The sequence below is a fragment of the Trichechus manatus genome, unplaced genomic scaffold (assembly GCF_000243295.1).
Source record: "Trichechus manatus latirostris isolate Lorelei unplaced genomic scaffold, TriManLat1.0 scaffold00056, whole genome shotgun sequence".
NCBI classification, from domain to species: Eukaryota; Metazoa; Chordata; class Mammalia; order Sirenia; family Trichechidae; genus Trichechus; species Trichechus manatus.
Window position 1 is genome coordinate 8,685,668 of NW_004443992.1, and position 25,058 is coordinate 8,710,725.

General features: G+C 39.5%; 1 pseudogene; it reads left to right on the plus strand.

The window, feature by feature from the left end:
• Positions 1-22,248, plus strand: part of LOC101342089 (caspase-8-like) — a 40,819-nt pseudogene extending 18,571 nt beyond the window's left edge.
• Positions 22,249-25,058: the final 2,810 nt, after the last annotated feature.

Sequence of the window (25,058 nt, forward strand, 5' to 3'; positions counted from 1 at the left end):
GTTTTATTTTGGACACCTACTGGAACCATCCTGTGCTGTTTTTGTAAATGTTTTGATAGTGTCTGCTGTCTTCGGGGCATTTGGTTGTTATTTTCCTCATTTATTGATTGTAGATTTGTTTGTTTCATCCTGCTGTTTGGTTTTATTTGGTTATGTCTGAGCAGGCAGGCTGTGTGTTCTTTGTTGTTTGCTCATCTTTGGGCCTGATACTTTTCACCTCCTTCTCCAATTGGCAGGGTCAGTCACTCAGGTATGGTACAGCAGGGCAGGTCTAGCTGAAGGGGAGTTGTTGGGATAGGTTGTTTGGGGCATGTACCAGGGCTGACCATGCGGACTGGGAATCAGTGCAGGGCAGGTTCCAGTAGGCCCTGCCTGTGCTGCTTGGGAGTGTGATGTTCAGTGCATGGTGCAGGTAGGCAGAAGGAGGGGGTAGATTGTGATGTGTGGAGCTAAGATGGGTATGGGAAAGATGAGAGAGGAACAGGAGCCAAAAACATACACACAGACAAAAAAGACTGCTAAAGGAGCTTGCTGTTGGAGTGGAGAGATGAGAGACTGAGAAATGAGGAAAAACAAAAATGTAAAAAAATGAATAAATCAAGAAACTGGAAATGAAGAAAAACTAAAAGGGAATAAGAGAGAGAAGAAAACAAAGCAAAGAAACAAAGGCGGAAAAAAAACAAGAAAAAAGAAATGCCCCCAAGGATGTCCCTGTGCATCTGCACAGAGTAAGAGAGTAGCTTCCAAGCCACGTGGTACTGCCCGGCTAGAAGGGACTCCCAAGCTGAGAAAAGAAGAAGAAAACAAACAAATAAATCAAAACAGAACATATCAGAGGAAACAAACAAAAAAGCCCTGGGGATCCCACCAGAGTGGTGGTACATGCAGGGAAGCAGTTTCACAGTCAAGCAGTGTTTTGCAGCCTTTCAGGAAAAAGCAAAGATGGCGCACGTTGCCAGGTTTTTGAGAGAAAGGAGGGGGAGGTGGTGAGAGGTAAGGAAGAAATCTAATGAAGTGGAAAAAAGCAACACCAGCAACCAACAAAACAGGGAGCCGTCCAGTGGGGGTGGGTAGAATCCAAGCGACACCAGGGTGGAGCTAGTGCTTCCCGGCCAAGAGACTGGCTGCAGGAAGCAGAGGAGGCTAAGTGGGGGTGAAGAAGGATTGGGGGTGGGAAAGCCTATATCGCTGGTTACCGGTTGTTCTGTCTCTTGTTGGAAGCTCCGTGAAGCTGCTTTCTCATACCCCCTGTTTGCTGATCTCTGATAGGAGTCCAAGATGGTGGATCTGTGCTGTGGTAGCTGATAGCGGACCTCTACATGTATCTCTCCTCGCTCTCTGTTCTTGGTCAGTTTCTTACTCCATTTGGTGCTTGGCTGAGTTCTTTATCTCTTCATTTGATGCTTAGGGTTTCAGGATTGATGTGTGATTCTGTTTGACCTAGTTTTTCTGATTTTTGCTGCGGAGGGATGGCGTGGTGCTTCTGACTATAGCGCCATGTTGCCTGGAAGTCAGAACATTTTCTTAATAAACTTTGTTATGCCAGTTGACCTAGCTCTCCCCTGAAAGCACTGTCCTGAGACCCCCACCCCTGCTACTCTGTCCCTCGAAGTGTTTTATTGTATTCAGAAAACCTCTTAGCTTTGGTTTAGTCCAGTTGTGCTGACTTCTCCTGTAGTGTGTGCTGTCTTTCCCTTCACCTAAGATAATTCTTGTCTACTATCTAGTTAGTGAATACCTCTCTCCATCCCTCCCCACCCTCCTAACCATCAAAGAATGTTTTCTTCTGTGTTTAAACCTTTTCTTGAGTTCTTATAATAGTGGTCTTGTGCAATATTTGTCCTTTTGTGTCTGACTAAATTCACTCAGCATAATGTCCTCCAGGTTCCTCCATGTTATAAGATGCTTCATAACTTCATTGTTGTTCCTTATCATTGCACAGTATTCCATTGTGTGGATATACCATGATTTGTTTATCCATTCATCTGTTGATGGGCACCTAGGCTGTTTCCATCTTTTTGCTATTGTGAACAGTGCTGCAGTGAACATGGGTGTGTATATATCTATTTGTGTGATGGCTCTTATTTCTCTAGGATATAGTCCAAGGAGTGGAATTGCTGGATCGTATGGTACTTCTATTTCTAGCTTTTTAAGGAAGTGCCAAATCGATTTCCAAAGTGGTTGTACCATTTAACATTCCCACCAACAGTGTATAAGTGTTCCAGTCTCTCCACAACCTCTCCAGCATTTATTATTTTGTGTTTTTTAGATTAATGCTAGCCTTGTTGGGGTGAGATGATATCTCATTGTAGTTTTGATCTGCATTTCTCTAATGGCTAATGATCGTGAGCATTTCTTCATGTGTCTGTTAGCAGCATGAATATCTTCTTTGGTGAAGTGTCTGTTCATATTCTTTGCCCATTTTTTAATTGAGTTATTTGTCTTTTTGTTGTTGAGGTTTTGCAGTATCTTGTAGATTTTAGAGATTAGATGCTGATCAGATTTGTCATAGCCAAAATTTTTTTCCCAGTCTGTAAGTTGTCTTTACTCTTTTTGTAAGGTCTTTTGATGGGTGTAAGTGTTTGATTTTTAGGAACTCTCAGTTATCTAGTCTCTTCTGTGCTTGTGCATTGTTACTTATGGTTCGTATTCTGTTTATGCCATGTATTAGCGTTCCTAGCATTGTCCTTATTTTTTCTTCCATGATCTTTATTGTTTTCGATTTTATATTTAGGTCTTTGATCCATTTTGAGTTAGTTTTTGTACATGGTGTGAGGTATGGGTCTTGTTTCAGTTTTTTGCAGATGGATATCCAGTTATGCCAGCACCATTTGTTAAAGAGACTGTCTTTTCCCCAATTAACGGACTTTGGGCCTTTGTCAAATATCAGCTGCTCATAGGTGGATGAATTTATGTCTCGATTCTCAGTTCTGTTCCTTGGTCTATATATCTGTTGTTGTACCAGTACCAGGCTGTTTTGCCTACTGTGGCGGTATAATAGTTTCTAAAATCAGGTAGTGTGAGGCCTCCCACTTTGTTCTTCTTCTTGAGTAATGCTTTACTTATCCGTGGCTTCTTCCCCTTCCACATGAAGTTGGTGATTTGTTTCCCCATCTCATTAAAAAATGTCGTTGGAATTTGGATTGGGATCTCATTGTATCTGTAGATCGCTTTGGGTAGAATTGACATTTTCACAATGTTGAGTCTTCCTATCCACGAGCAAGGTATGTTTTTCCACTTATGCATAGGCCCTATTATTTCTGATGAGAAGTCTGGAATTATTTTTATTGTGTTTCCCTTTGTGGACGGTATCATTTTTCTCTGACTGCTTGTAAGATATTATTTTTCACTTTGATTTTTAACATTTTTATTAGGAAATGCCTTGCTGTGTTTTTCTTTGTATTTTTCCTGTTTGGGGTTTGCTAACTAAGTTCACAGATCTATTCTTCTACATCGTGTCCATTGTTAAACAATTGAATTAAATTCTTCATTTCTGATTTTGTATTTTCTTTTTCTTACATTTAAATTTTCAAAATTATTTCTCTTTTTTGCTATTTCTGCAATATTCCACACATTTTTTTCCTTTAATGTAGTGGTCATACATAATGTAAAAACCTTTTCTGCTAATTCCAATGTCTGAACCATCTGTGGAACTACTTCTGTTGGCATTCTTCTGTTGTTTGTGGGTCACGTTTTCCTACTTCTTTGCCTGTCTCAATATTACTTTATTTCATGACAAACATCGTGCATAAAGGAACAATGGAGATTGAAGTAAGTAATATTTACCTAAGAAATTACATGTTTCTTCTGTAAGAGACCAGTAAAATGTGGGCTGGGTCCACCTAATATATAGTTGAGCTGGGTCTGTGCTTTGTTACAGCTTTAGTTGACTTCAGTTTTCTCCTGGCTTCAAATGTATTGAGGGTAGAATCAGGACTTTCCCTTCAGCAGGGCTTGGAATCTGAATGCTGTCAAGAGTTTGGAGATTTGTTCATACTTTACAGCCTGACCATCAATTTTCCAAGCCGTAGGAGATCTCTCTGTGCTTTGTACTCAAGTCACCAGCCTTTTGAGGCTCCAGGAAATTTTGCATACTTTCTAGTCCCAGGCCCGCTTTCTTTGCCTTACAAGACATTACTCTGCCTTGATGTCCTTCCTCTAGCCTCCAGTGGGCCACTGCAGTACACTTAGTGAACGTTCATTGTGCCTCAGAGGGAGCTTTCTCAGATCTCCTGCCTTTCCCTACACTTTGGGGACAACTGCTACTTGGAGAGGGCCCATGTGTCTTGGGAGGATCTCTCTTAGCTCTCATATTCTGCCCTGAGCCTTCAGCAGATGCTACTTGCTCATGGTAAAGGTTCAATGCTGTCTTAGGCTGGGTTCTCTAGAGAAGCAAAACCCATGGGTCAGGTGTTAGGCTGGAGCCTTCTCCAAACTCACGTAGCTGCAGGGGCTGACAAACCCAAGATCAGCAGGGCAGAAGGCAGGCTGCTGGCTCACAGGCTATGGAGGCTGACAAATCCAAGATTAGCAGGTAAGACGGCAGGCTGCTGGATCATAGGCTGCAGACCCCAATGAATCCCAAGATTGGCAAGCAATCAACAGGCTCAAATCCCAAGAATTGGAGGTCAGATGATGACAAGATGGATGCAGGATCCAGAGCAAGCAAAGCCAGTAAGCTTGGCGAGAACATCTATATATATACATTGGTGCAGGCCACACCCCTGAGGAAACTTCTTTTACAAATGATTGCCTGATCACATCATATAGGTGATTACGTTATATCACAAAATGGAGGATAACTACATCATTACATAACTGCCAAACTACATCATTACGTAACTGCCAAACCACTAAGAATCATGGACCGGACACACAACCTCAACCATCACAGTCCACACCTTGTCAACTTGGCACCTGTACACATCTCCTTAAACTGTATACAGTCTCTAAAGACAATTACATAGTCATACTTGCACCTAACATGATACAGCTAACATGTGTACAATAGAAACACACTAACCCCATTTACATCTTAAATTTTATAAGTGAAGAAAACAAAAATATTTCTTGCACACATACAAGACAGAAATACTCATAACAATTACAGGCCTCATTTCTGCAGCTGGTCATGTGGTTGTAACTGGTATCTGGAACTACCTTCTTCCACCATCCATTCTGTATTCCATTTGCCATTAGCAAGCACCTCAGCTGATTGTGGTTCTTTGCCCGGTGGAGTGACCCAAACTTTCATTCCTGAAGGCTCCAGGCCATTAGTAGTCATATCAGAATTGGATTGCTGTAGTTTTCCATTGACTTTATTCACAGGGTATGGTAGTACTAAGAGACATCCTAAGGGATCTCTTGTATTCCAGACATATTCTTCTTTACCTCCATTATGTAATATCAGTCCTATTTCCCCTTGGTAATCAGGATCAATCACACCAGCTGTCTTGGTCATCTAATGCCTCTGTAACAGAAATACCACAAGTGAATGGCTTTAACAAAGAGAAGTTTATTTCCTCACAGTAAAGTAGACTAAAAATCCAAATTCAGGGCATCAGCTCCAGGGGAAGTCTTTCTGTCTCTGTCGGCCTGCTCATCAATCTTCCCCCAGACTAGGAGCTTCTCTGCACAGGGACCCCGGGTTCAAATGATGCACTCCACTCCTGGCACTGTTTGCTTGGTGGTATGAGGTCTCCAACTCTCTGCTTGCTTCCCTTTCCTTTTATCTCTTGAGAGATAAAAGGTGGTGCAGGTCACACCCCAGGGAAACTCCCTTTACATTGGATCAGGGATGTGACCTGGGTAACGTAAAATTACAATCACAAAATGGAGGACAACCACACAACAGTGGGAATCATGGCCTAGCTAAATTGATTGGGGGGACATAATTCAATCCATGACACCAGCCAATACAGTAACTCTGTTCTTCGACCATTGATCCAGAGGCATGAGGAGCTCAAAGTGCCCAAGTGGCATTCTTAACTTCCAGTTCAATGGAATCATTGTTGTGTCTCCTGATGGGAACATTCTTCCCTTTGGAACTAAGACCTCTAGACTTGTAGAGCATAGAGTTGCAGGGACAGGAAGCGAAAGTTTTTCAAGTGAGTCACCAGGGGTAATATGGAGTGGTGCCACTCCCATTTCCACTCTTTGATTCCTGGAACCGTGGATCCTGGCTATGGGAGAAACAGCACCACATATTGGATGCTGGTTTAGAGCATATACAGCTTCCTGGAGAACTTTGCCCCAGCCCTGAAAGGTATTGCCACCTAGCTGGCACTGTAATTGTGTCTTTAGAAGGCCATTCCATCATTCTATCAAGCCAGCTGCTTCAGGATGATGGGGCACATAGTAAAACCAGTGAATTCCATGAGCATAGGCCCATTGAGGCACTTCATTTGATGTGAAGTGAGTCCTTTGATCCAGGGCAATGCTGTGTGGGATACCATGACAGTGGATAAGGCATTCTGTAAGTCCACAGATGGTAGTTTTGGCAGAAGCATTGCATGTAGGGAAGGCAAATCCATATCCAGAGTGTCTATTCCAGTAAGGACAATACGTTGCCTTTCCATGATGGAAGCAATCTAATGTAACCAACCTGCCACCAGGTTGCTGGCTGTTCACCTCAAGGAATGGTGCCATATCAAGGACTCAGTGTTGGTCTCTGCTGCTGGCAGATTGGGCAGTCAGCAATGGCTGCAGCCAAATCAGCCTTGGTGAGTGGACATCCATGTTGCTGAGCCCATTCATAACCTCCATCCCTGCCACAATGGCCACTTTGTTCATAAGCCTATTGGGCAATGATAAGAGTGGCTGGGGAAAGAGGATGATTGGTTTCCACAGAATGTGTCATCCTATCCACTTGATTATTAAAATCCTCCTCTTCCAAGGTCACCCCTTCATAAGCATGCACAACAGATGCAAATATCTTCAGTTCTTTGGACCATTCAGGCAGGTATATCCACATACCTCTTCCTCATACCTCCTTGTCTCCAATTTTCCAATCATGTTCCTTCTAAGACCCTGACCATCCAGCCAAACTACTGGGCACAGCCCATGAATCAGTATACAGTCACACATCTGGCCATTTTTCCTTCCAAGCAAAGTGAACAACCAGGTGCACTGCTTGAAGTTCTGCTCATCTGGAGAATTTCCCTTGACCACTGTCCTTCAGGGAGGTCCCAGAAAGGGGCTGTAGAGCTGCTGCTGTCCACTTTCAAGTGGTGCCTACATATCACGCAGAACTATCTGTAAACCAGACATGAATTTTCTCTACCTCAGTCAACTCATCATAAGGAAGTCCCCATGAGGCCACAGGTGTAGACTGGAAGATGGATGGTGATGTGACAGGAGTGGAGACCATGGGCATTTAGGTCACTTTCTCATGCAACTTACTTGTGCCTTCAGGTACTGCTTGGGCCCAATCTCATATATACCACCTCGTTTAATGGTGGCGTGCTGCTGCACATGTCTGACTTTATGGCTCTGTGGGTCAGACAACATCCAATTCATGATGGGTAGCTCAGGCCACATAGTGACTTGGTGGTCCATGGTTAAGTGTTCAGTCTCTACTAAGGCCTAGTAACAAGCCAAAAGCTGTTTCTCAAAAGGAGAGTTGTTATCCGAGGAGGATGACAGGGCTTTACTCCAAAATCCTAAGGGTCTGTCCTGCGATTCACCAATAGGATCCTTCCAAAGACACCAAACGGCATCTCTATCTGCAACTGAAACTTCAAGCACCATTGGATCAGCCATATCATTTGGCCCAGTTGGTAGAATGACTTGCACGATAACCTGAACCTGTTGCAGAGACTTATCCTGTTCTGGACCCCACTCAAAACTAGTAGTTTTTGAGTCAATTGATGAATAAGCCATAATAGTACACCCAAATGAAGGATATGTTGCCTTTAAAATCCAAAGAGGTCACCAGGCTTTGTGCCTCCTTTTTAGTTGTGGGAGGAGCCATATGCAATAACTTATCCTTTACTTTAGAAGGAATATCTCCACATGCCCTGTACCACTGGATCCCTAGAAATTTCACTGAGGTGGAAGGCACCTGAATTTTTGTCTAACCCTCTAGCACTGAAATGTTTTACCAATAAGTCCAGAGTCTTTGACAGTTCTTACTCACCAGGTCCAGTCAGCATAATATCATCAGTGTAATGGGCCAGCGTGATGTTTTGTGGAATGGAAAGGTGGTCAAGTTCCCTGTGGACTAAATTATGACATAGTACTTGAAAGTTGATATACAATGAGGTAGGAAAGTGAAGGTGTATTGTTGGCCTTGCCACCTGAAAGCAAACTGCTTTTGGTATTCCTTTGAAACTTGAATCAAGTAAAAGGAATTGGCCAGATCAACAGCTGCACACTAGGTACCAGGAGATGCATTAATTTGTTCAAGCAATGAAGGCACATCTGGAACAGCAGCTGTAATTGGAGTCACCACCTGGTTAAGTTTACGATAATCACTGTCATTCTCCAAGATCCGTCTGTTTTTTGCACAGGCCATATAGGCAAGTTGAATAGGGATGTGGTGGAAATCACCACCCCTGCATACTTCAAGTACTTGATAATGGCATTAATCTCTGCAGTCACTCCAGGAATGTGATATTGCTTTTGGTTTACTATTTTCCTAGGTAGAGGAGTTCTTATGGCTTCCACTTGGCTTTTTCTACCATAATAGCCCTTACTCTACTTGTCAGGGATCCAGTGTGGGGGTTCTTCCAGTTGCTGAGTATATCTATTCCAAATTATGCATTCTGGAACTGGAGAAATCACTACAGGATGGGTTCAGGGATGCATTGGACTCACTGTAAGATGAACTTGAGCTAAGACTGCTTTAATAACCTGAACATCATACACCTCCACTCTGACTGATGGGCCATAGTGACGTTTTGGGTCTCCTGGAATTAGAGTCAGTTCAGAGACATTATCCAGTAATCCTCAAAAAGTCTAATTATTTCCTTTTCCCCAATGAACAGTCACTCTTGTAAAAGGCTGTAGACCCCTTTGGGGAAGGTTGGGAGAAAGGTTGACAGTATAAATTTTTGGCAGTGTAGTGAAGTCCTTCCTCAAGGGGACCCAGCCTCCCCTTCATTCAAGGGGTTGTAGTTCTTTAAACTGGCTCAAATCTGCGAATTGATTGAGGGACCAAGGCTGTCTGTTCTGTGATTCGAATTAGTCTGCCATTCACTTGACCTAGAATTCTTCCACTTGTACAGATCAAGTAAATATTTAATAGATTCCCTATCTATTTCACTCCTAGAGTCACAATGACTAAGCAGCCAATGCCATCAATCCATATGAGTCAGACTATTCTGATTACTGCATTTACTCTGCTGCCCATTGCGATAACCACCCCCACCTTGTCCTTATCGACTGAGTGCCGCCACTTGGCCCCTACCACCACAGGGTCCAGTCAGCCCCATTGTAGTTAGGTGTCTTAATTCAATTTAGTGCAGTTCCCACTGTCAAATCTGGCTTACGTAAAATCACAATCACAACAGCCTTCATCACTGTTGTGGTAAAAGATGTGTTCTCTGGACACTCAATATTTGGATCTGTGAGTCTAACCTGCCAAATCCACTCTGACCTGCCAATTTCCCTAAGCCTTTGGATACCTTCTTCTATAGTACACCAAGGCAGGTCTGGTACTTCAACTTGATTTAGTGTAGGCTACTGCATAATCCATGTTTCAGCGAACCAAGAAAATAAGGTATTAGATCCTTTCCTAACCTCTACAGCTGAAACAGTGAATGAAGAATCTGTGCTTAGTGGGCCCATACCAATAAACTCAGACTGATTCAAGTTTATATTCCTTGCACCGTTATCCCACAGCCTTAATAGACATTCCCACACATATTTCCCAGGTTTCTGTTTGTACGTATTAAAAAAGTCAAGCCGTTCTTTTGGAATGTAGCATGCCTCCTCCTGGTTCACACTTTGTACTTCATCTTTTGGACCCCACTGGGAATTAAGTCTAATTATAGGTCTAGAAGCAAAAATGGCTGGTGGGGATGTGTTCTGAGAACACAATGTCTGTAAGGCTTCTGCCTCAGGCAATTCCCCAGGCAATGACTTAGATGCTGCCCCAGGCAATGTCTCAGACAAAGGCTGTTCAGACACAGCTGGGTTAGTCTGGAGTGGAGCAGCTAATGGTTTACTGGGGAGGGTGGCTTGGCACACAAAGATGGAGTGATCTCTTCAGATGGGAGTGAGAGGGCTGGTTCTGTTGGTAGGAGTGATTCAATGAAATTTAGGGGTTCAGCATCCCCAGCTTCCTGATTATCTGCCCATATGATTGCCATCCCAAGTTTCAGGATCCCATTTATTCCCAGTCAATGTCCTCCCTATACTTTCAGATGTCATTCAAGGTTGGGAATTCAATTGGTGTTGTAATTCAGTCACTCTTACAATAAGACTCTGGATTTGTTTTTCGTCAATCTCAACTCTGTTACTACAAGAAATAAGACTTTCTTTCAGGGCATAAGTGGAACTTTGAGGTCTTTAAGGCAGCACTTGAGCTGTGACTCTGAAGTCCTGAGCTCATCTCTTTCACCACTGTCTAGCAAAAGTAGGACCAACCAACTGGCTTCCTTATACTTCTCATTCTGACAAAATTGTAGAAACGTATCAAACATGAGATCACCCAGAGCCTCACTTCTCACCAATACTTGATTGATTGGTGATGATATTTTGCATATTTCTATTGCCACTTCACACCATGGATTAGCAGAACCCTCTTTACTACCGGAGGCAGAGTCATAAACATCTTTAAGACTAACCAGACTTGAGAACCAATTTAGAAAACTCATCCTTACAATTCTGTTTCTCTTGAACCACTCTTGGTACCAAATCTCTTAGGCTGGGTTCTCTAGAGAAGCAAAACCAGTGAAGTGTGTGTGTGTGTGTGTGTGTGTATAAAGAGAGAGAGAGAGATTCATCTCAAGGAAATGGCTTACAAGGTTGTAGAGGCTGGCAAATCCCAAGTCTGTGGGTCAGGCATCAGGCTAGAGGCTTCTCCTAGTTTACGTAGCTGCAGGGGTTTACAAACCCAAGATCAGCAAGTAAGATGGGATGCTGCTGGTTCACAGGTTGTGGAGGCTGATGAATCCCAGATCACCAGGTAAGATAGCAGGCTGCTGGCTCACAGGCTGAATCCCCAGGTTGGCTGGCAATACAGTGGGCTCAAGCCCCAAAAACTGGAGGTCAGATGATGACGAGCTGTATGCAGGATACAGAGTGAGGAAAAGCCAGCAAGCTTTGCCAGGATGTCCATATATATTGCATGCAGGCCACACCCCTGAGGAAACTTCTCTTACGACTGATTGGCTAATCACATTAGATCACATTATAGAGGTGATTATATCACAAAATGGAGCATAACTGCATTATTATACAACTGCCAAATTACATCATTACATAACTGCCAAACCACTGAGAATCATGGCCCAGTCAAGTTGATATACAACCTTAACCATCACAAATGCACTTCAGAGGGAAGTCTCTGAGCAATCTGGTTCTATCCATAGCCTTTCCCATCCTACCCCCATGTACTCAAGAAAGCCTCATGGGAAAGATATGGCAGATGGATGCAGACTTACTCTATGGTTAAGGCTTATCAAGGTTTTAATCTGTTACTCCAGTGAACACACAGCTGTTAAAAGTTTTTTTAAAGGTTCAGCTAGTTTCTCCTCACCCCTCTCTGTGGTGAATTCACGCCTCCTTTCAGTAGTAGAATCGCAAGGCATGATGCTACAGAAACAGTTTAGTTCCCTTGAATCCTGATAGGTCCATAATTCCAAAAGCTGTTGCCTAGTGAACAGTGATATCTTGTGTTATTTGACTCGTTTTCTGTCAAGTTTAGCTTCACCCCACCTGCAGGACTGTTGATCAGTCAGGTTATTGCACTATATCACATTACTGGTTCCACAGTCCATTAATGATCTGCATATTTTAAACTCCCAGCAGAATAATTATGCATTGTATTAAGTTTTAAAAATTATATTTAGGGCTAAACATATTATATATATATGAAATATTAACTATTTCTTGGCCCTGTTAAATATGCCATCATTCATTCATTTAAACAAGCAACTCTTTTTGTTATTATGGTAAATATATATGTAACAAACAGTTTGTCTAAACAAGCAACTCTTGAAGTCTATTATTTGCAGGCATAAAGTTAGATAACACAAGGAATAGATGTTATTATGCACTTTCTTTGTGCCAGGGTATATATTAAGCATTTTATGTATAGTAACTAAAATAATTCTTCCAACAAGCTTATAAGTATTATTATTATTTCAATTTTAAAAAAGAGGTCACTGAAATTCAAAGATGATAAATAAATTGCTTAAGACCACACTGTTCCTAAGTGCTGGAGCCAGGATTCAGATCTAGGTAGTCTGGGTCCCATGTACCTGACCACTGTTCACTGCCTCTCTGGGTTACAAAAATGGAAAGAACATAGACTCAGCTCTCAAGAAGCTCACAGTCTAATAGTGGCTTTATACATGTAAACATACGTTTACAACATGTATACAGAGGGTGACACGGTGGCACAAAGCAGAGTTATCTAAGTGTCTTCAGGCACTCAGCCAATGCTTCAGCTGATTCTTAGTGGGTGAGGGGAGTCCACCAATAGACAAGGGAATGGAGTAGGGGTTAGGGCAGGCAAGAAAAATCACATCAAGATAGGAGAGGGCAAGCTGTGGTGGTGTGTTTGGGAAATTACAAGTCTTTGGTGGAGTTGAGTCTGTGAGGATATAGATGATGGTTTTTGGTGGGAATGAGAGTAGTGATCATAGATTGTGGTTTAAAGATGGGCTACGAATACATTTTAAATTTATGTAGAAGCTTACTGGTGGATAAGATATTGCTAAGTATGAAGTCGATGAGTGATGATCAACGATGATCAGATTTTCATTTCACACAACATGATTTAGATATTTCCAATGTTTTAAAAAGTTGTTATGCTAGGAGAGTTTGATTTTGTAACATAAGTAAAGCAAAGACAAAATTCACTCAATTGAATAGAACAAAATAGCAAATTTTTCTAGAATTTGAAATTCTGTTAATTGTGGTCTTCATGAAATTTACTGCTAATTTTTGAGTCACCTTAACATTATCTTTTGAAAAAGAACTTTAATTCAGCTTTTAAAGAAATACTTAATTTTTTAAGAGCAGTTTTAGGTTTAAGAAAAATTGTGCAGAAAGTACAGAATTCCCATATACCTTTTCTCCCCACTGCGCAGTTTCTTCTATTATTAACGTCTTGCATTCCTGTGTTACATTTCTTATGAATCAACTGATGAACCAATGTTGATGTATTATTATTAACTAAAGCTCATAGTTTACATTAGGGTTTACTTTTTCTATTGTACAGTCCTATGGGTTTTGCCAGGAGTTTCTGAGTGGCACAAATGGTAAAGCGCTCGACTACTAACTGAAAGGTTGGTGGTTTGAACCCACCCAGAGATGCCTCAGAAAACAGGCTTGACAATCTGCTTCCGAAAGGTCACAGCCTCGAAAACCCTATGGAGCAGTTCTACTCTGCACACAGGGGGTTGCCGTGAGTTGGAATTGTCTTAATGGCAACTTACAACAACGACAGCTTGGGTTTTGCCAGTTGCTCTTCTAGGTATTTACCAAAATGAACTGAAAATGTATGTCCATGTGAAAACTTGCACATGGATGCTTATAGCAGCTTTATTCATAACCGCCAAAAATTGGAAGCGATCAAGATGTCTTAAATAGGTGAATGAATGAACAAACTTTGGTATATTCATGCAATGGAGTATTACTCTGTGATAAACAGAAATGAGCGATCAAGCCACGAAAAGATGCAGAGGAACCTTAAATGCATATTGCCAAGTAAAAGAAGTCAGTCTGAAAAAAGCTACATACTGTGTGATTCCAACAGTACGACATTCTGAAAAAGACGAAACTATAGTAGAAAGATCAGTGGTTGCCAGGGATCAGAGGAAGCGGGAGAGGAACGAATAGGTGTAACATATGTCATTTCTAGGGCAGTGAAACTATTTTGTATGATAATGTGAAGGTAGACACACGACATTTGGCATGTTTGCATTTAGCAGTTCAGCTTAAAAAAAAAAACTAGATTTATCATTTTTAAAAGAGGTGATTAAAATCAACATCACTATAATTTTCCATTACAATTTTCAAACATATACAGATGTAGAAAAAATGTACAATAAACACCATATACACATCACCCACCAAACAAAATTTATAAGATTTTGCACTATTTTCTTTTTCTCTCCTTTTTTTCCCCTTTGATGAAATATTTTAAAGCAAATCCAAAATATCTTGCATTTTATGCAATGTCAGTATATACCTCCGGAAACATGGACATTATCTTACAAAACCACATGGCTATTATCAAAGTTAACACTAATCCTTTGGTTATTTAATAACCAGTTTATAACTAAATTTTCCCAATTTTCTCAAAAATGTCTTTTTTACAATTAATTTATTTCAATTAAGATATAAACAAGGTCTACACATTTCATTTGGTTATGTCTCTTAAGTCTCTTTTATTCTCGATCAGTACCACCAAAAACTGGGTCAGTTATCCTGCAGAATGTCTTTTAATCTGTCCTCCATTTTTCCTGAAAGTCAGTGTTAGCTTGTTATGGGCTGAATTGTGTCCCCCCCAAAATATGTGTTAAATCCTAATCCCTCTACCTATGGATGTGATCCCATTTGGGAATAGAGGTTTCTTTGATATGTTAATGAGACCATATCATTGTAGGGCGTGTCTTAAACCAATCACATCTGGGGTACAAAAGAGCAGATTAGGCACATAAGCAAGCAAATAGGAATAGGGGAAAGATAGATGCCACATGGAGAGCTCCAAGGAATGCCACCTTGCTAGAGAAGCTGAAACAAGGATTTTCCCCTAGAGCTAACAGAGAGAGCCTTCCCCTAGAGCTGGTGCCCAGAGAGAGAGCCTTTCCCTAGAGCTAGCCTCCTAAATTGTGAGAAAATAAATTTGTTTGTTAAAGTCACCCACTTGTGCTATTTCTGTTACAGTAGCACTAGACAACTAAGACACAGCTCTTGATGTTTGATTGATTGGGGTTCAGGTTCAATGTTTTAATTTTGTTCCTCACAAATTCTTCATATGTTTCAAGTTGCATGACACTAGGTGGCACACAATATCTAGTTACCACTCTTATGATACTAAGATTGATCAGTAGTTTAGGTGGTGACAGCCTGATTCTTCCATTGTAAAGTTCACCATTGATCTTTCAGATACTTATTTATTGCCATTGCCTGAAATACTTACTTTATTACAAGATAGGAATTGGTGATTTTCTAATTCAATCTTTCCTTCCATATTTATAAGCTGGAATTCTTCTGTAAAGAAAAACCTTTCCTAGTCAGTTAGTACTATGTATTTCTGGCTATAATAAAATTTGGTTTGAAAAAGAAAAACCATCTAAATTATTAATTCTTTCCTTTTAATTGCCAATTTTCATTATAAGGAGTTTGTATCCTAATTATGGAGCCCTGGTGGCATAGTGGTTAAGAGCTACGGCGTGCTACAGCTGCTAACTAAAAAGGCTGGCAGTTCAACTCCACCAGCAGCTCCTTGGAAACCCTGTGGGGCAGTTCTACTCTGTGCTATAGGGTAGCTATGAGTTGGAATCGACTGGATGGCAACGGGTTTCTTTTTTTTTTAAATCCTAATTATATCTAATGGTTCTCTCTTTCTTCTCTCTCTCTCTCTCTTTTGCTCCCTCTTTCATTCTATTTCTATCATCAGACGATCAAGAGTTGGTTTTTAAAAAATAAACTCAATGTATGTCATACACAATTGCATTCATTATTCTTTTTGATGAGTAACATGTCTCCTCTTTGACCAAATAATATCTCACTGTAGACTTTTGCATGTGTGTGTGTAGTAATATATATGTAACAAAACATTTGTCATTTAAACCATTTTTGTGTACAATTCAGTGACATTAATTACATTCATCATATTGTGCAACCATCACCATTATCCATTTCCAAATACTTTCCATCATCCTAAATAGACACTCAGTACCCCTTAAGAAATAACTCCACATTTTCCCCTCCCCTGGTAACCACTAACAAACTTTTTTCTCTGTACATTTGCCTATTGTAGATATTTCATAAAAGTAGAATTATACAATATGTGTCCTTTTGTGTCTGGCTTATTTCACTCAGCATAATGTTTTCAAGGTTCTTCCATGTTGTAGTGTGCATCAGAACTTAATTTATCTTTATGATTGAATACTATTTCATTGTATGGATAGACCACATTTTGTTTATCCATTTATACTTTGGACACTTGAGTTGTTTCCACCTTTAGTATATTGTGAATAATGCTGCAGTGAACATGGACGTACAAGTATATGTTTGCATCAATGCTTTCAATTCTTTTGGGTATATACCTAGCAATAGAATTATTGGATCATATAGTAATTCTATGTTTAACATTTTTGGGAACTGCCAAACTGTTTTCCACAGCAGCTGAACTATTTTACATTCCTACCAGCAATGAATGAAGGTTCCAATTTCTCCAAATCTTGACCAAAACTTGTTATTTTTCATTTTTTGATAATAGTCATCCTAGTAGGGTGAAGTGACATCTCATAGTGGTTTCAATTTGCATTTCTCTAATAACTAATGACATTGAGCCTCTTCGCATATGCTTATTGGCCATTCGCATGTTTTCTTTGGAGAACTGTCCAAGTCCTTTGCTGAATTTTTAATTGGGTTGTCGGTCTTTTTGTTGTTGAGTTGTAGGAGTTTTTTATGTATTCCGGGTATTAAACCCTTATCAGATATATGGTTCCCAATATTTTGTCCCATTCTGTAGGTTGTCTCTTTGTTGATAAAGTTCTTTGATGTACGGAAGTTCTAAATTTTGAGAAAGTCCAGTTTATCTGTCTTTTGTTGCTCATGCTTTTGGTGTCACATCTAAGAATCCATTGTCACAAACTCGGTCCCAAATTTTTACCTGTTTTTTTTCCTAAGAGTTTTATGGTTTTAATTCTTGCGTTTAGGTCATTGGTCCATTTTGAGTTGATTTTTGTATATGGTACAGATGAAGGGTCCAACTTCGTTCTTTTATACATGTAGAAATCCAGTTGTCCCATTTATTGAAGAGACTATTCTTTCCCCATTGAATGGACTTGACACCCTTGTTAAAAAACAATTGACTATAGGTGTATGGGTTTATTTTTGGAGTCTCTCAATTCTATTCCATTCATCTATATGCCTAGCCTTATACCAGTACTAGACTCTTGATTACTGTAACTTTATAGTACCTTTTAAAGTTGGGAAGTGTGAGTCCTACTTTGTTCTTCTTTTTCAAGATAGCTTTGGCTATTTAGGGTCCCTTGCCAATTGCCTATGAATATGAGGAGTGGATTTCCCATCTCTGCACCAAAGACTGTTGGAATTTTGATAGGGATTACATTGAATTTATAGATCTCTTCTGGTAGTGTTGACATCTTAATATTAAGTCTTCAATCCATGAACATGGGATGCCTTTCCATTTATTTAGGTATTCTTTAATTTCTTTCAGCATTATGTATAATAGTTTTCAGTGTACAAGTCTTTCACATCCTTGATTAAATTTATTCCTAGGTATTTTATTTTTAAAATACTATTGTAAATGGAATTGTTATCTTAATTTCTTTTCAGATTGTTCATTGCTGGTGTATGGAAATACAACTGATCTTTGTGTGTTGATCTTATATGCTTTGCTGAATTCATTTATTAGCTCTAGTGATTATTCTGTGGATTCATTAGGATTTCCTGCATAATTTCATGTCATCAGTGAATAGAAATATTTTACTTCTTCCTTTCCAATTTGAATACTTTTCTTTTTCTTGCCGAATTGCTCTGGCTAGAGCTACCAGTACAATATAGAATACAAGTGGTGAAAGCAGGCATCCTTGTCTTGTTCTTGATCTTAGGGGGAAGCGTTCTGTCTTTCACCATTGAGTATGATGTTAGCTGTGGGTTTTCATAAATGCTATATATCATATTGAGGAATTTTCCTTTTATTTCTAGTTTGTTGAGTGTTTTTATCATGAAAAGGTATTGGATTTTGTCAAATGCCTTTTCTGCATTGATTCAGATAATCAGGTGGTTCTTTTCATTTGTTCCATTAATGTGATATATTACATCAATTGGTTTTCTTATGTTGAACTACCCTTGCATTCCTGAGATAAATTCTACTTGATCTTGGTGTATAATCCTTTTAATATGTTGCTGGATTCAGTTTGCCAGTATTTTGTTGAGGATTTTTGCATTTATATTCATAAAGTGTATTAGTCTATAGTTTTCATTTTTGTAATGTCTTTGTCTGGTTTTGGTATCAAGGTAATTCTGACCTCATAGAATGAGTTAAGAAGTGTTTCTTCCTCTTCTATGTTTTGGAAAAATTTGGGAAGGATTGGTGTCAATTTTTCTTTAAAATTTGGTATTATTTCCCAGTGAAGCCATCTGTTCCACAACTTTTCTCTGTTGGGGGATTTTAAAAAATAATTCATTTTATTTTATTTTTGCTGTTGAGAATATACACAGTGGAACATACACCAGTTCAACAATTTCTACATGTACAATTCAGTGACATTAATTACCTTCTTCAAGTTGTACAATCATTCTCACTATCCTTTTCCAAATTGTTCCTCCTCCATTAACATAAACTCACTGCCCCCTAAGTTTCCTATCTAATCTTTCGAGCTGCTGTTGTCAGTTTGATCCCATGTAGTTATTTAAAAGAGCACAATGCTCAAAGCAGACTTTCTTTACTAATTAAGCTAAACTATTATTTAGTTTCCTCCATGTGCCTGTCTGTTTATCGTACTGTGGTGGCTTGTGTGTTGCTGTGATGCTGGAAGCTATGCCTCTAGTATTCAAATACCAGCAGGATCACCCATGGCGGACAGGTTTCAGCTGAGCTTCCAGAATAAGATAGACTAGGAAGAAGAACCTGGCAGTCTACTTCTGAAAAGAATTAGCCAGTGAAAACCTTATGAATAACAGCAGAACATTGTCTGATACATGTTATCAGGAGGGATCAGTCACTGGAGGAGGACATCATGCTTGGTAACGTAGAGTGTCAGCTAAAAAGAGAAAGACCCTCAGTGAGATGAATTGACACAGTGGCTGCAACAATAGGCTTAAGCATAACAACGGTTGTGAGGATGGCGCAGGCCTGGGCAGTGTTTCATTCTGTTGTATGTGGGGTCGCTACGAGTCAGAACTGACTCAATGGCACCTAACAACAGCAACAACATTGTTTGGTTTAAAGAAGACTTAAGGAAATATTTTTGGTTTAAAGTTTCAAGATTATTTCAAGGCAATAGTCTTGACAGTTCATTTAGCCTCAGTGGCTCCAGAAAGTCTGGATTCCATGAGAATTTGAAATTCTGTTTTGCATTTTCCCTCTTTTGATTGGGTTGTTGGAGGATTTTTAAATTACTGATTTAATATCTTCACTTGTTATATGTCTGCTGAGGTTTTCCATTTCTTTGTGAGTCAATTTAAGTGGTTTATATGATTCTAGGAATTTGACCATTTCATTTAGGTTTTCTAGTTTATTGACATACAATTATTCATTGTATTTTCTTGTAATTCTCTTTGTTTCTGTAGGGTCTGTGGTAAGGATCCCAATTTTGCTTTTGACTTACTGTAGATTTTAATTTGTATTTCTTATGAAGTGTATTGAACATCTTTTCATGTTTTTAAGGATAATTTTCAGTTTTTCTTCATAACTTTGTCCATTTTTTAAATACATTGTTGATCTTTCTTTCTTTTTTCCTTTGAGATTTTAGGAGCTTTTTATATGTGACAAAAAGTTGCAAATAACTTTTCCCAGTTTGTCACTGGTATTTTCATTTCCCTTAAGGTGCTTTTTTCCATGAAAAATTGTCATCTCATATGGGAAAATTTAACAATATTTTCTTTCATTCTTCTAGATTTTAGATTATTTCAGGTTATAAAATAATTTATTCACGTTTCCTTCTAGAATTTATATGTTTACATTTTTTCTTTTAAATCCCTGGCCCGTTGATTGTTTCTAAATCTCCTAGAGTACACAGTCAAAATGGCCTCACTTCGTGATCTTAACAGGATGATACTGAGTCACCTCAACCTTCTTGCCTAGTAGCTGTGTTTTATGAAATGCTTGCTTCCTTCTTCTTCCGTCTGTCAACACTAGCTGGACATGAAAGGAGCTCAGTGATGCTTTCAAAGATGCCCAAACTTCAACTCAATAAATTATTTAAAAAAGCATTTTAAAAGCATTTCATTTCTCATTACAGGGTTATGCTTTTTCAGATATCAGGAGGTATAACAAAAGAAGACTTTAATTCCTTCAAGTTTATTTTGAGCCAGGGTCCTCTCAAATGTAAACTGGATGATGACTTGGTAATACCTGGTATGCCACCAAGTTTTAAAAATCAGAGTTATCTGTGGGAATTGGTCAGGGTGTGGGAATTTACAAATGGAAGAAATGTGGATTCTCACATTTTTAGCTACGACCTAATGATTTAAAAAGAAGCAAGTCATTGATCATGTGAGTTGAGGTACAATTCCTTTGTAACTGTCAAGTGCCACTCAAAAATTATCATAAACAAGTCAGAGGCAGAAGAAAGAACATGAAGGCTAGTTTTTAGACTAGGCACAGACCACTGTGGAGACAATCACAATAAAGGAATGCAGCTGTGCGTCTCAGCTATTTCCTTTTTTGCCTACGAGTTAGGCAATGCAAGAGTGGACCCAGGTCAGTTTAGCCAGAGCCGGGGCAATGCCAATGGTATAAACCACACCAGCACAGTCACCATGACGACAAGGCTGGTGAGGCCTCAGCCCTGCATTTCAGACTATTTCAGTCATCACACAAAGCCAGTTCATAAAGTGCTTCAGCACAGCGACAAAAGATGGAGTAAAATCTGAGATGGTTTTCTCTTATCTACTTACTTAGTTCTTTCTGAGCCAAAGTCAGAAAGCACAGAGGCACCCAAGGATCTGTCTTTTACCTCAGACAGGTTTTTCTCTCTTTAGAGCATCAAGTTAGGAAAAGAGGAGAGGCTCTTGGATTGGAAAATGTGGAAGAAAGTGAAAAATCTCTCTCTCAAATCAAGATGGCTCAGTCTGATCTTCTGATTGTATGTTTCTCCTCCTCTCAAACATTTGCTAGATACATTCATAAAGATGGAGAAGAAAAGTATCCTGGGGGGAAAAAACCTAGACACCCTGAATAGTATATGCAAATTAATTGATAAGAGCCTACTGAAGAAAATCAAAGACTATGAAGACCAAGGCAGAGGTGGGAATATCCTAATGTTGTTATTCAGAGAAGTTTTTTCCACAATTGAAAAATTAATGTATGCCACAAATGCCTCTAACTAAAATGTTTTTACTGTTACTATTGTATTGCTTTCAGTTTAGAGGGAAGAATGAGCCCTGAAGGCAATATAGGAAAACTCCTAAATGTGATACATGGAGCAATCTTTATTATTTTATTTACTTTTCATTATTCCCATTGCTCCCTTCATGATCTTCCACATTCACACTTTGATGTACCTGCTACTCTAACAACAGAATAAAAGCTCAGTAGCCACTTTTAGTCATCATCTTTATTGAAGGAGAACGTTATAGATATCAAAATCGACACTTCCAGCAACCTGAAGCAAGCAGTTTGGAAAATAGCATCAACAGCAGCATCTTCCCCTCCTAACTTAAGATTTGCCAACTCCACTTTCATTTTCATGGAGTTAAAACAAAAAATTGGGGATCATCAGACTTTATTCTGCCTCTTGTTGCTTGTGTTAACTCATTAGACAGCTTGCTCAATGTACTTTTCAGAACTTTTTTCATCAAAGCAAAACTAATATCCTCTGCATTTCAGGTCAGAGCCCTTACCTATGGATAAGCAATTGTTCTGGCTTCTCGGTAAGTACAGCACCTCCTTTCCTCCCCTGGTCTTGAGCATCTCCTTCATTGGCCTGTATCTCCTCCTCATACTCCAGGGAAATAAGATGCAGTCTTCAGTCCTGCCTGTCATTTTTCTACCCTAGTAAAGTTGGCTAGAAAGTGGAGAAAGAAATCTTTCAAAATATTAATCATTAGCAAATTTTTCTTTTTAGAAAGTAATATACACTCCCTGTAGAAAATATGAAAATAGAAGAAAATATTTAACAACAAAAATAAAACCCACCAGTAATCCTTTCACCTACAAGCAATATTATTATTTTTGCACTTTTCCACACTGTTGTGTGTATGGGTAAAAAACAATTTGGGGATCATTCTATATACATCATAATGTATTTCCTACTTTTGCTTTATTTTACATAGACCTTTACATAGACATTTTCCTTTCCACCCCCTTTACGATATTCTCCCCATCTCCAGACTGCCAGAACTGCAAATGTCTGAGAGAGTGAGAGTGGAACAAACATTTCTTTTTCTTTTGAATCACTAATTTATAATGATAGTGCCTGCTAACAGATTTATTAAGGCATTTCTTACACTCTGGCCATGTGAATAAAATCATAGTAGTGTTGGATTGTGGGAATAATATTCCTCTGGAGACTAGACAAAAAGGAATTTGACTTCATAGGTCCACAAGTAAATAAGCCAAGATAGACGAAGTCCACTGAGTCTTTCTGAAGATGTAAGTTAAAATTTTCCAAGTGTGTCATTTCTTATTCACTAATGCATGTTGTTGTGTGCCATTGAGTCAATTCTGACTCATAGTGAACCTATAGGACAGAGTAGAACTGCCTCATAGGGTTTCCTAGGCTATAATCCTTATGGGAGCAGATTGCTAGGTCTTTTCTCCCACAGAGCTACTGACGGTTAGCAGCAGGGCACTTTAACCATTGCACCACCAGAGCTTCTTCACTAATGCAAATTTAAAAAAAAAAAACCAAACTCAATGCCATCAAGTCAATTCCGACTCATAGCAACCCTATAGTGACCCTATAGGACAGAATAGAATTGCCCCATAGGCCTTCCAAGACTGTACATCTTTACAGAAGCAGACTGCCACATCTTTCTTCCATAGAGTGGTTGGTGGGTTCAAATGCTGACCTTTTGTTTAGCAGCTGAGCGCTTAACCACCGCGCTGCCAGGGCCCCTACTAATGCATATATCTTACCAAATCTCTCTCTAAATAATGTCTCTTTTCATTGGTTTTGGTTGTGGAACTTCTGGACCCTTATCGAGCATGTCCTTTTCTTAGAGCTAAAATGACCTCCCTTGAGGAAAAATGAAAGTTTCACAGGTGCGTTGAAATTGCCAGTTCCCTCTCTTTCTTAAATTGCATAATCTATGTATATCATGATTTAGTTTGGATAGCTACCAGATAAATCAAGGGGCTGAGCAGTCCTTGCAAAGGTGCTCGTGGCCTAAACGGGGAGTGCCTTTGCAGGGAGAACTGTTAGCAGGATTGGTGAACAGGCAGAAAGCAAAACCTCCCAAAGTTGCCCGAAGTTACAAACAAGCCCTAAATTTACTCCAATCATCTTTTGACTTGGTATTTAAAAAGCAGTCTCATGTATGATTCAAAGACAGGTCACCCAGACAAATACAGTGATCTGTAGAGTTTCTAAGACCTGCTAACAAAGAGCGTCTCTCACCTAGCAACACGCTGAGCTCTGAAACTTAAGCTAAAAGAGAATCTTTAGAAAGCTTTGAGACAGCGATGCTATTTGCTAAGTGTGTCTACTCAACAATTAGCCTAGAACATCACTGATTTGTCTAAATACACATGAAATTGCTGAGGTTAACAAGAGGTCAAGAGATTTCAGGATTGCGGAGCCTGGAAGTTGGGGTGGCCATAAGACAGTGTGAGGAGAATAATTTACACACTCTTCATTCATTCAGTAATTTTTATAAAGTATTGCTATATTAATCAATACTGGATGTAGGTGGGCAATGAAATTTGTGCTAGATGTAGGAGAGTAATTAAGTTCAAGTGGCCTTGAGATATGTCTGGAAGACAAATATAATCAAGACGAAATTCCATTTTGTATTTCTTGAAGATTATTATAGGCCATCTAATTCATAAACCATAGGTCTCTTTCTTACAACTCCCCTTTCTCTCTAATCATGTATTTCACATCCCACCTCTCACTAACAACCACTTAGCCCCAAAAATCCTTTCCAGTAAGAACCCACACTGCGTTTGGGTCTCTCTTTCATCTCTATTTCAGTTCTTTATTCATTTAATTCTACTTAGCTTCTCTTGAGGCAGGAACCTCTCTCCTTTCTCTTCTTTCTTTCCTCCTCCTCTTCTTCTTTCTCTTCTTTATTTCTCCATTTTTCTCATTATTTAGTTTTCTGTGAATAGGAAAGCCCCTAAAATGACCTAGTAAGCAAGGATTCTTTTCCTTTTCCATCCTTCTCTCTCATCCTGTCTCTCTCTGTCCCCATCATTCTCCCAATTCAATATTTTAAAAGTTCAGTATTGGAGAAACTGTCTGGCAAAAGATGTCAAAGGAGGAGAAAAGAGTGAGTAAAGACAAAAATTCCTTTTGGCAGTTGAGTGGTGGTAGTGATAGTGGTGGTGGCTGTGTAGAAGCAGAGATGGGGTGGGGTGGGAACAAGTTAATAAATCTTGTCCAGTATCTACTTTGAAGAGTGCACTGTTTGTAAGGGAAGCAGATATAAGAACAAATAATTATAATGTGGCGTGATAAGACCAACAGCAGCACTGAGTTCAAAGTACCTATAGGAATATAATTAACTATAGCTGGAGCTATGCTCAAGCATAACAACGATTATGAGGATGGCGCTGGGCCAGGCAGCGTTTTGTTCTGTTGTACATACGGTCGCTATGAGTCTAGAAATGACTCTACGGTACCTAACAACAACATAGCTGGAGCCTCGGGGGTAGGGGAACATATCTCGGGCAATCCTGATGTGGAGAGTGTAGGTGCACGATATTCCTCTAGGCAACCACGGAAGACTGGAAAATTAAATTGTGGTGGAAGCAGTAGCAAAGCTCTCTTGCTTTATAGTCAGATTTAGAGCCT